Genomic DNA, 12,617 nt, shown 5'->3' with positions numbered 1-12,617 from the left:
TGCCAAAACACCACACATGCAAAACTGCACAAACAATATGCCCAGTCCCACCCTGAATAGAACAGTGCAGCAAGTGATATGTACAGGCTACTGACCAACAGCCCACTATGGCCTGCTCTTCTCTGCAGGTACAGCTTGCACCATTATATACATATAGAGAACACATCATTGACAAACCTAAGTGGTTTAGGCAACATATATGTGCTGGTACTACTACCTGGAGATTTATTTTGTGTGTGTGTCTTTAGGAGAAGGACAATGAAAGTGATTGGTGGAAGAATCGCGACTAGTTAAGTTTTCTGCTAACAGGCGCACCGGCCTGGGCTATCGGGTAAGTGAATACAATCACAGGGGGGGCCTAACTTTTGAATAATTTACAAATATTCTCATTATGTGCATATGTGTGACGTGTAACATGATGAGCAAACTGGCACACCAATCTGTGAGCTTCCAAACATGGCATCCACACCAGGCATCACAGAGCTCACTAAAAGCATTTTCTTGCCCAAATAGTATTGTTTTTCCTAACTGAAGTGCAGGCTGTATAAGCCCCACCTCCCCTGGAAGAAACAATTATTATAAAAGGTTCTTAATGCAAGACAGGAAATAACTATCCCATTGTCAATTTAACAGCACCTATACTCGAAACCCTTAGGCTGTTTATCCCATCTACAAAATAAGCAGTAGTGTTGCTTGAAAATAACCACAACACAGAAAAATGTTCCATCTGTTTAGTGGGCCCTCCCAGATAGTTTTTTCCATTTAAACAACTGGAATTTTACAATGAAAAAAATACAGCACAGCTGTAAAACATAAACCCACTGGAACAGTGCTCTGAGATGGCTGTCAGAATAAACAATGCTAAATTTTAAAAAAAATGCAAGTTGGAAATTAAATGCATAGAAAAGTATTTGTGCAAAAAAAAAAAAAACAGAGCAAATTTGGGTGCAGCCAAATCAGATTAACCCTGGCTGGGACATCCGCTCTGGCTAATACTGAGGGTCTTGTGTACCACCATGCCCTCTCCAGCTGCCAGAATGCCATCAATGCCTGCACTGTGTAGCTCTCTCCTCACCTCAGCAAGCCATAGTGCAGAACTGAACCTCAATTGTAGTCCTTTTACAGTGCTGGAACAAAGACAAAAATGTTTTTCATCTGAAACCCATGATTATTTTGGCTACACTTAAACTTGCAACTTTATCAATGTGACCAAGCAATCTAAGTACTCCAATGGCAGTAAGGTAGGTGGCATAGATGTGTTTTACTTGTGATCAATGGCCATCTGCAATCTTTTTATCGCTTATTGTGCTTGCAGGCCATTTGATTTAGATTACATTTTTCAATGTACACACTTGATAAAGTAAATAAATAAATAAATGTATGTATGTATATACATACAATGGGTGACTGATCAGCCTGCAGGATGAAAGGATGGATAACATGTGACTGGACACACACAGAGATTGCCAAATGCCACATTTGGGTTCATTTGAGTCCAAAGGACCAAATTACAGATCCTCTTCACTTTCTCATCTCTACAGTGGAGGAAATAATTATTTGACCCCTCACTGATTTTGTAAGTTTGTCCAATGACAAAGAAATGAAAAGTCTCAGAACAGTATCATTTCAATGGTAGGTTTATTTTAACAGTGGCAGATAGCACATCAAAAGGAAAATCGAAAAAATAACTTTAAATAAAAGATAACAACTGATTTGCATTTCATTGAGTGAAATAAGTTTTTGAACCCTCTAACAAAAAAAGACTTAATACTTAGTGGAAAAACCCTTGTTTGCAAGCACAGAGGTCAAACGTTTCTTGTAATTGATGACCAAGTTTGCGCACATTTTAGGAGGAATGTTGGTCCACTCCTCTTTGCAGATCATCTCTAAATCCCTAAGGTTTCGAGGCGGTCTCTGTGCAACTCTGAGCTTGAGCTCCCTCCATAGGTTTTCTATTGGATTAAGGTCCGGAGACTGACTAGGCCACTCCATGACCTTAATGTGCTTCTTCTTGAGCCACTCCTTTGTTGCCTTTGCTGTATGTTTTGGGTCATTGTCGTGCTGGAACACCCATCCACGACCCATTTTCAGTTTCCTGGCAGAGGGAAGGAGGATTTCATGATACATGGCTCCGTCCATTTTCCCGTTAATGCGAATAAGTTGTCCTGTGCCCTTAGCAGAAAAACACCCCCAAAGCAAAATGTTTCCACACCCATTCTTGATGGTGGGGACGGTGTTTTGGGGGTCATAGGCAGCATTTTTCTTCCTCCAAACACAGCGAGTTGAGTTAATGCCAAAGAGCTCTATTTTGGTCTCATCAGACCACAGCACCTTCTCCCAGTCACTCACAGAATAATTCAGGTGTTCATTGGCAAACTTCAGACGGGCCTGCACATGTGCCTTCTTGAGCAGGGGGACCTTGCGAGCCCTGCAGGATTTTAATCCATTGCGGTGTAATGTGTTTCCAATGGTTTTCTTGGTGACTGTGGTCCCTGCTAATTTGAGGTCATTAACTAACTCCTCCCGTGTAGTTCTAGGATGCTTTTTCACCTTTCTCAGAATCATTGACACCCCACGAGGTGAGATCTTGCGTGGAGCCCCAGAGCGAGGTCGATTGATGGTCATTTTGTGCTCCTTCCATTTTCAAACAATCGCACCAACAGTTGTCACCTTCTCTCCCAGCTTCTTGCTAATGGTTTTGTAGCCCATTCCAGCCTTGTGCAGGTCTACAATTTTGTCTCTGACATCCTTGGACAGCTCTTTGGTCTTTCCCATGTTGGAGAGTTTGGAGTCTGCTTGATTGATTGATTCTGTGGACAGGTGTCTTTTATACAGGTGACTAGTTAAGACAGGTGTCCTTAATGAGGTTGACTAATTGAGTAGAAGTGTCTAACCACTCTGTGGGAGCCAGAACTCTTAATGGTTGGTAGGGGTTCAAAAACTTATTTCACTCAATGAAATGCAAATCAGTTGCTATCTTTTATTTAAAGTTATTTTTTCGATTTTCCTTTTGATGTGCTATCTGCCACTGTTAAAATAAACCTACCATTGAAATGATACTGTTCTGAGACTTTTCATTTCTTTGTCATTGGACAAACTTACAAAATCAGTGAGGGGTCAAATAATTATTTCCTCCACTGTATATGCTCATGCACTGCTCAGAATGCATCATGTATCACTGAGTCCCTACCTGGGTGCTATCTGCGAGGAGTTTGTATATTCTCCCTAAAGCTGCAGGGGTTTCCTCTAGGTACTCTGGTTTCCTCCCACACTTCCAGGCAGGTTAACAGGCTTAATGTGGTAAGTAACAGACTGTAAGCTCTAAGGTATTATGTAATCTTTCTTAATTGCAATGTTTGTCCACCTGTCGTATTATTGTATTGCAAAAATGTACAGTGCTGCATCCACAGTACGACAGCCTATACACTAGTAGTTATTGGCTGTTGATTTATGCTGTTGACAGCCAATAACTACCAGTATATGGGCTTAGGAAGAATTTTGAATTATTTCATTTTTTTTTTTTTTTGTTAAGCGACTCTCCAGTATGGAATTTCAGCCTATATGGTTGCTAGTTTCCTACTTTCCCTAGGAACCAGATAATGGTTGAAATAAGAGACTATAAGATGAACAGAAGAGGGCCTGAATAAAGGTAAGTATTAAAAAAAAATAAGGAGCAGATCAAAATGTGAGTTTAGAGCTTAATACATAAAAAACAACGTTCTATTCATTCCTATGGGATTTTTAGAAGTGCATTTATCAATGAGTGAAAGTTATAATTCAGCACAAATACACAAATGCCACAGGAACTCACATTTTCTACCCCTAAGTCTACGACTACCTTCACCCCACTTGAAAGGTGAATAGATTTAGAATAGAAAACTATAAAAAAAAAAAAAAAAAAAAGATGACCAACTGAAAATTTGCTAAGAACAGGACACATGTATGCATGTGATATGAGATCTGGGGAGTGAGCCTACGTCACACATGAGTTGGGGCATTCATTCATTTTGGCATGTGTGTGCTCCAACATCTGTCCATCCATACTGGGAGCTTGGGCCCTTTTTTGGGGGAAAAAAAAAACTGTTGTGCCCACAGTCCCAATGAGTTAAACATTTTTTATACAATAGGTGCCCTTAAAGTGCTTTAAGGTCATAAGAGGAACAAAGACATCAGATTGTAAGCTCTTTTGGGCAGGGCCCTTTTCACCTCTTGTATTGGTTACTGGTCGCTTTATATGTTACTCTGTATGTCCAATGTATGTAACCCACTTATTGTACAGCACTGCGGAATATGTTGGCGCTTTATAAATAAATGTTAATAATAATAATGAACATATTATGCAAAATATTTTACATTTCTTTTATTCTTAGCCAAGTTGTTTTACTCCCTAGTAACATTACGCAACATATTTTACTTTGATAGGTTATGGCAACTTTTAAATGTATGCAATATATATTTATATATATGTTTCCCCCAATAACTGTATCAGAAGCAGAATTTTAGACTGTCCAAAGAGCGGTGGGAGGCTAAAAAATACTTAATTTAATTCTTGCTTTTCAAGTCTAGATCTTGACTTTAAAAGAGGAGAGGAGGGGGGGCGTGTCAAAGCTTGGGCTAATTGGCAAGCAAGAATGCTGTAGCAGCCCAATGCACTTATCTTTTAAGAAACAGGACACATCTTGTAGGGTAAGTGCCATGTCCGCTGTCCACTAACCTCCTTGCTTTAGGGCAGGAATGTCATCATCATAAAGTATGATAGTAAATCCCACTTCTGTGTAAGAACTAGACTTACAGTTGCTGTATTATTACTAGCACGTGTTTATAAAGTGCCAACATATTCTGCAGCACTGTACAGACACAGAAGGTAAAGAGGACCCTGCTCAAGAGCTGAGCCATTCATACTAGAGATGCACTGAACCCACATGGTTGGTATTCGGCTGAATCCCCCTTAACAGAATCTACAATTGCCAGCTTTCTGGGGAGAAACAGCAACCCATCATCTATTTGGGCTAGTTAACACAGTTTTCAAGATTGTTGCAGTGGTTGCTTAACCTATGACTAGCGATGAGCTAAATCTTTTGCAAGGTTTCGCTGTGAAAAAACGCCCATAGATTTCAATGGCTGCAAGAGTTGTGTGGTAGCCACAAAACAATGCCCATTGACTTCAATGTGTTTTGCAAATTCCTGCAGTTTGGCAAACTTTTTGCGAAATGATTCAAAATGGGAGAGATTTACTCTTCACTACCTATGGCATAATACAGATATGGGATCCCTTATCCAGAAAGTCCAGAATTACGGAAAGGCCATCTCCCATAGACTCCATTATAAGCAAATAATTCTAATTTTTAAAAATATTTTCCTTTTTCTCTGTAAAAATAAAACAGTACCTTGTACTTGATCCCAACTAAGATATAATTAACCCTTATTGGAGGCAAAACAATCATATTAGGTTTATTCAATAATGAAATGATTTTTAGTAGACTTCAGTTATGAAGATCCAAATTACGGAAAGATCCCTTATCCAGAAAACCCCAGGTCCCAAGCATTCTGGATAACAGGTCCCCATACCTGTACTACAATCCAAAACTCAGGTAGGATGTTGGACTGAATGACCTGTTAAAACAATAGCTAGAATCTGAGTCATAAAGCATGACACAACTGCTGCTTTGCAAGAGAAAAAAAGGATACCTAACCAGTGAATTCTACTTCAAAAATATATCTAATACTATTTTTATTTTTTATGCAAGAAGAAGAGTAACCATCCAACCAACTATTTCAGCACTGATGCATATCCCAAAACTACTGTACAGCACTTGATAAGTTTTATATGTCCTTAACTATATTAAACTGGCCCAGACTATGTGTGGACTGCAATTCATGAGCAAATACATTAACACAAATATTCAGTTAAAACTTAAGGCCACACAACACAACAGGGAAGGAGATTGCACAAAAACAACGCCTTAGTCCAGCAGTTGTGCGTGTATATTGTACACATGCCACAGGCACATCTGCAAGCAAAGTATGTCAGACTCTGGCCGCCAAGCTGTGTGTAAGAGAATAGTACAGTACATGCGTTAATCATTCCAATAAGCAAAATGATTTGTCTCATAGTTCAAACAGATGAAAGCCAATCTGAGCACAATCACGGCATAGATGTGAGACTTGGAGAAGCACTCTCTCTCCCACCGCCTGGCTAAGGATTCTGGGAGTTGCAGGGAGCCCCCAGGGCTGTTGGTTAGAGCAGCGTTTTTCAACCACTGTTGCCTGGTGTGCCGTAGGCAGGGCACCAATGTACTAGGGGGGCACTGCTCTTGGCACCAATGTACTAGGGGGGCACTGCTGCTGGGCACCAATGTACTAGGGGGGCACTGCTCTTGGCACCAATGTACTAGGGGGCACTGCTGCTGGGCACCAATGTACTAGGGGGGCACTGCTACTGGGCACAGAGTTAAATTTTTTAACATTTTCTAATGGTGGTGTGCCTCGTGATTTTTTTCATGAAACAAGTGTGCCTTTGCCCAAAAAAGGTTGAAAAACACTGGGTTAGAGTACAGTAATATCTGGCTGCTGATACAATGTAGCTCTGTATGACTCCAGCACTATCCAGCAAGCAGACAGTAAGACAAGGGGGTGTTAAGGTATACTGAGCCCTCCCGGCACTTTTAGATTGTCAGCTCCATGACCAGCTACCCCTGTTTACCCCTTTAGCACTACAGACCAATGAACTTGAAATACAACTTGAAAGTTAATAAGGATCACCCACCTCTTGCTTTTCCAGCCTGTTGTCAAACTACAAGTCTCAAGCAGCATTCCCTCTCCAAGCTACACGCCCTGCCTGGCCTGCTCATCCCCTGTGTAAGTATCACTACTGGTTCATGAGTACTCTGCCTGCTAAAGTTGTAGTTCAGCAGCGTGTGAATGTTGCCTGTGGCTTTCCCACCATAGCAACCCCTCTGGCACAGCCCAAGGATCATGGCGAGTCCCGGTACCAGTTCCCACCCACCTGCAGTTCTAGGCAGCACCTCAGGCCGGACAGTTTTCCAATAGTTCAGTCCCACCCCAGGCTGTTGCTGAAGCACAAATGGCACCTTCGCCTGGCTCTTTAGTCCATCAATGGCTGCAAAGTTTCACTTCCCACCTTCTGTAAGTCTCTTCCGTTTCAAAAGTTTCTCCCCACTCCCCGTTCGGCAGAAACTCGTACTGCCCACTCACCTGTCAGGCAGGGCTGCGAGCCCCGGTCACTAAAGTCCGTTCCTTGGAAAAGTGCTGCTCGCTAAGCTGCTTCCTTATTGCGCGCAGTGTGTAATGAAGTCGGGTCCCCCTCCCAGAATTTCCCTCCTCCTCCTTCTCACTGGCCCCGCCCCCTTACTTTCCCTGTACTTTCCTTCCCTACTTGCCTCTGTCTTACCTTCTTTACTTCTCTTCCATGTGTCTCGGCCATGTCCCCTCACCTTCCCCAAGTCTCCCGATGCGCCCTGTCCCCTCCTCTCCCAGATAAGGTCCCAGTCAGTCCTACGCCCACTCGCCTTCTACTAATTTGTTCCCTGGCCATGAACTTCCTTCCCAGTCTTCTATCCTCCTCTTGCCGCACAGACTCCCCAGGCCCAGGGCATCTATTTGTCAGTGTCCTGTCAGAATTTATGTCCACTTCCACCCAGGGCCGGACGTTCCCTGGCCCGCAGCCGCATCAAAATGGCCCCTTAGTGGAAAAGCATAATAAAACCATAAAGGCTCGTTACATTTTGTACATTTTGTTAGATATTAGTGTATACACCAGGGAGGTCCAACCTGTGGCCCTCCAGCAGTTGCTGATCGTCAGTCCCAGTATCATCTTATAGGGCCCCAAGCCTTCATGCTTTAGCCCAGGACTGTACCACAAAGCAGTATCACTATTCTTATTACCGCATAAAACCCAATGTTACAACTATAGCAGACTGCGGTAAATTCACAAAGTAAAATTCACAAAAGACAAACAGGCATTTTCTCAGGGGCAGTTTTAGGGTGGCCCAGAACTTTATGCTGTAGAGCAGGGTTCCCCAATGTTTTTTTCCTGAGCCACAATCAAATGTAAAAAGACTAAAGGTGGCCATACACGGGCCGACTATAGCTGCCGATATCGGTCCCTTGGACCGATTCGGCAGCTAATCGGCCTGTGTATGGGGAGAGCAGAGCGGCCTGGCCGACCGATATCTGGCCTGAAATTGGCCAGATCTCGATCGGCCAGGTTAGAAAATCTGGTCGGATCGGGGACCGCATCGGCTCGTTGATGCGGTCCCCGATCCGACTGCCCCATTGCCGCCCACATAATCCGATCGTTTGGCCCCAGGGCCAAACGATCGGATTATTATTTTTTTTACCTAAATGGTCCCCGATATCGCCCACCCGTAGGTGGGGATATCGGGGGAAGATCCGCTCGCTTGGCGACTTCGCCAAGCGAGCGGATCTGCTCGTGTATGGCCACCCTAAGATTGGCTATTAGGCAGCCTCTATGCACACTATCAGCTTACAGGGGGCTTTATTTGGGAGTAAATCTTGTTTTTATTCAACCAAAACTTGCCCCCAAGTCAGGAATTAAAAAATAACTACCTGGTTTGGGGGCACTGAGAGCAACATCCATGGGGTTTGGGAGCAATATGTTGCCCCAGAGCCACTGGTTGGGTATCACTGCTTTTCTGAAATTCAGCACCAGGAATGTGTTAAACTTTTTAAAGGGGACATTTTCCTGAAGGTAGGTTTACCAAAAACAGCAAAGTAAAAGATGTTATGCATTCACAAGTGAACACAAATGTTTGCTCCTGAGCCAGAGGCGTAGCCTTACCTCGGTTCCTGTTGGACTTAAATATAGGTTCACGCATGCACAGTAGAGCTAAAGGTGGCCACACACGTGGCGATCTTTCGTGCGACCATCGGTCGCACAAAAGATCGTCAGACCCGCCACTAACCGTTAAGGGCTGAAACGGCAGATAAGGAGGTAGAAACAATAGGATTTCTACCTCCTTCTGCTGATTCAGCGCTGAAGGCAGATTTTGCTCAGGCGCCTTCTATGGCACCCGATCAAAATCTTTTAACTGGCCCAATCGGCGAGTCGACCGATATCAGGAGCCTCCTGCGATATCGGTCGACTCGCCGACTTGCCATACACGCACCGAATATGGTACGAAACGAGGTTTCGTACAATATTATCGGTACGTGTATGGCCAGCTTAAGTCCTGAAATTTTACCCTACTATACCGGTGTCAGGGACAACTGAGAAAGCAAGGTAAAATGGCACCGTGGCACTGCAATTTAAATTTTCCCAGGCCAGCGCATTCGGGCACCGGCCCAAGGAACAATGCTTGCAACTCTTTTTTACAGTGGTGCCTTGCATTTTGGCATCCCAAATAAATAATGTTTTCCTTGTCCTTTAAAGTAGCCAAACAAATCCCCAGTTGGTCACGCACCTGCTGGGCCAAGCTATTTGTCGGACAGGTCTTATTCAAAACCAAATATGATGCAGACGGGGGGGGGGGGGGCAGAATCGGCAACTGACATTGGGGCATGTTTGGCCAGCATAAGGCCTCTTCCACACGGGCAAATTTCTAATGTACACATATTGTAATATACTGAATAATGGTTATACACACTCAGTGTTTAGAAATTAATAAATAAATGCCAATGTGTTATTTAAGTGCTTCTTTAGGTAATGGCACTTGACAGGGCTGGAACTAGGGGTAGGCAGAAGAAGCACCCGCCTAGGGAGCAACAGTGAGAGGTCGTTAGGCAGGTACCTCTGTTGCCAACCCCTAGTCCAGGATCTCTTACCCCCACCGCTGATTTCCTGGTCGCTCCCCCCTTTGTGGGCTTTAGTGCTGCATTCCCCCCTCAATGGCACGCATGTGTGTGTTCGTGCACGAGCACGGGGGGAACAGGGAAGCTGCAGTGGGGGTGAGGTGGCCCACCTCTGGCACTTGATATCTTTCTCAGCTGGCAGATAAAGCACTGACACAGGCAGCTACAGCCTCTTGTGCATCTGCCTGTCACTGCAAACAAGGGGAGGATTTCAGCCAAAAATTTCACTCATTGTTTTGCATAATTCAATAAGATTTCAGAGTAGCCCAATTAATATTCCTTATTTTCAATAGAGTTCAAATCTGCGCACTGGCAAATTTTACATCAGCTCTGTAAATAAAGATAGCAGTGCTTGACAATGTCACCTGTGTGTAACTACATTCAGATACAGCCATCTTCCTAAAGGTGGCCACACACGTGGCGATCTGACGATCGTCAGATCCACCACACACCGTTCAGGGCTGAAACAGCAGATAAGGAGGTAGAAACAATAGGATTTCTACCTCCTTCTGCCGATTCAGCCCTGATGGCAGATTTTGGTCAGGCGCCTTCTATGGCGCCCAATCAAAATTTTCTAACCTGGCCGATCGGCAAATCGACCGATTTCAGCAGCTTCCTGCGATATCGGTCGACTCGCCGACATGCCATACACGCACCGAATATTGTACGAAACGAGGTTTCGTACGATATTATCGGTGAGTGTATGGCCAGCTTTAAGATGGCCACACACGAAAGATCGTTAAAAACAGCACATAAGGAGGTAGAAACAATAGGATTTCTAACTCCTTCTGCCGATTCAGCCCTGAAGGCAGATTTTGCTCTATGGCGCCCGATCAAAATCTTTTAACCTGGCCGATCGGCAAGTCGACCGATATCAGCAACCTCCTGCGATATCGGTCGACTCGCCGACTTGCCATACACGCACCAGATATCGCACGAAACGAGGTTTAGTACAATATTATCGGTGCGTGTATGGCCAGCTTTAAACCTTTAAATCAACTTTTATGAATTTGAATGAGAGACTGGAATATGAATAGAAGAGGGCTTGAACAGAAAAATAAGTAATAAAAAGTAACAATAACAATAAAATTGTAGCCTCACAGAGCAAAAGTTTTTTGGCTGAGGGGTCAGTGAACCCCGTTGGAAAGCTTGAAAAAGGCAGAAGAGGAAGGCAAATAATTAAAATCTATAAAAAATAAATAATGAAGACCAATTGCAAAATTGCTAAGAACAGGAAACATACTAAAAGTTAAGTAAAGGTAATCAGATAAATACCTGGATAAAAAGCATCTCATCTCATCATTCTGTCCAGATGACAAATTATGCTGATTAAATGACATGGAAATCCTATTTATGTGGGTGTGACTTGTCTTTCCCTTCTGCTGCCAGGTTCCTCATTCTCACTCTGTGACCAATACTTGTGTTGTTTTGTCTTTTGCTTCTCTCTTATTTTTCTTATTAAAGCGAAGCACGAGCAAAAAAATCTTACAGTATGTCTCGCCATAGCCACATTCCACTGCAGGGAAACTCAGTAACTGCACTTCCTTCCTACCGGCATTTCCAAAACAGAGAAATTAAAAAAAGGGATGCCAGTATCACTTTAAAGGATAACTTTAACTGTTCAGGTGGCCTTGAAAGATCTGCTGTGGAATTTAAGTGAATAATGTGGTGCTTTTGTTATGGAATGTAAATGTTAGGGAGATAATCTGCTGAGTCTTTACAGGAATTAAACCTTTTATTTTAGATTTGGCAAGGTACAGTTATTTATCTTTCCCATTTTATTGCTCATTCTGTCTCCACTCTCTCTCCTCCAGCCTACTTCCAGTGCCAGTTCTGACTCTTGCATGGCATTTCCTGTGGCAGTTTTTTATTTAGATTTCGTGTTTGCAAAATGTTTCTTCCTCATTAGTAAGCAGGAATTGTTTGTAAAGTATATTTACATGTCCTTCTGTTTGCTATGTATTGTTTGGGTACAAGTTCAGACTTAAACAAGAAAGCTGGTTATAACATTTAGCAATACGCTGTATAATTAAAAACTTTTGCTGCTGATATCGGTCGATAGAAGGTGCCTGACCAAAATCTGCCTTCAGCGCTGAATCGGCAGAAGGAGGTAGAAATCCTATTGTTTCTACCTCCTTATCTGCCGTTTCAGCCCTGAACGTTAGTGGCTGATTGAACGATCTTTCGTGCAACCGATGGTCGCACGAAAGATCCAAAATCGCCACGTGTGGCCACCTTAAGTCTACAAAAAAATCAATAAAACATTAATTAAACCCAATAGGATTGTTTTGCATCCAATGAGGATTAATTATATCTTAGTTGGGATCAAGTACAAGGTACTGTTTTATTATTACAGAGAAAAAGGAAATCAGTTTTAAAATTCTGAATTATTTAATTAAAATGGAGTATATGGGAGACGGGCTTTCTAGAATTCGGAGCCTTCTTGATAGCGGGTTTCCAGATAAGGGATCCCATACCTGTACCACAATATACCATAGATTCTAGAATTGTTTGCTATGAGGGCACCTATCGGGGCCAAATAGTTTCCCCCACCAGAGGTGCAGGCCAGCAGAAAATGCATTCCGGGAAGGGGAATCAATACTAATTTATTTCAATTTTTTTTAAAAAAAGGGATTGGTATGCAATATGTTGCTTATGAGCCAATGGCTGGGGATCACTGCCATAAGCTATAGCCAGGGACAAGATGTTTTAAATTGACTACATTGCATCATTCCTTAATAGTAGGAACAAAAATTGGACTTTTCTCAGAAGGGCAACCACTGTAA

General features: G+C 42.9%; 1 protein-coding gene across 3 annotated transcripts in view; it reads right to left on the bottom strand.

Moving 5' to 3' along the window:
- prkcd (protein kinase C delta) overlaps positions 1–7,319 on the bottom strand; it is a 41,813-nt gene extending 34,494 nt beyond the window's left edge. The window contains exon 1 of one of the 3 annotated variants that reach the window (XM_002934221.5): positions 7,216–7,319. The gene's annotated coding sequence lies outside the window, so the exon portion shown is untranslated. Of the gene's footprint in view, positions 1–6,766; positions 6,865–7,006 lie in introns of those variants that run through there. The other 2 variants (XM_012961498.3, XM_012961499.3) reach the window with 2 other exon arrangements.
- Between the last annotated feature and the right edge of the window lie 5,298 nt (positions 7,320–12,617).

The sequence above is a fragment of the Xenopus tropicalis genome, chromosome 4, assembly GCF_000004195.4.
Source record: "Xenopus tropicalis strain Nigerian chromosome 4, UCB_Xtro_10.0, whole genome shotgun sequence".
NCBI classification, from domain to species: domain Eukaryota; kingdom Metazoa; phylum Chordata; class Amphibia; order Anura; family Pipidae; genus Xenopus; species Xenopus tropicalis.
The sequence above is the reverse complement of the archived record's forward strand: the minus strand, read 5'-3'. Positions and strand labels throughout refer to the sequence as shown.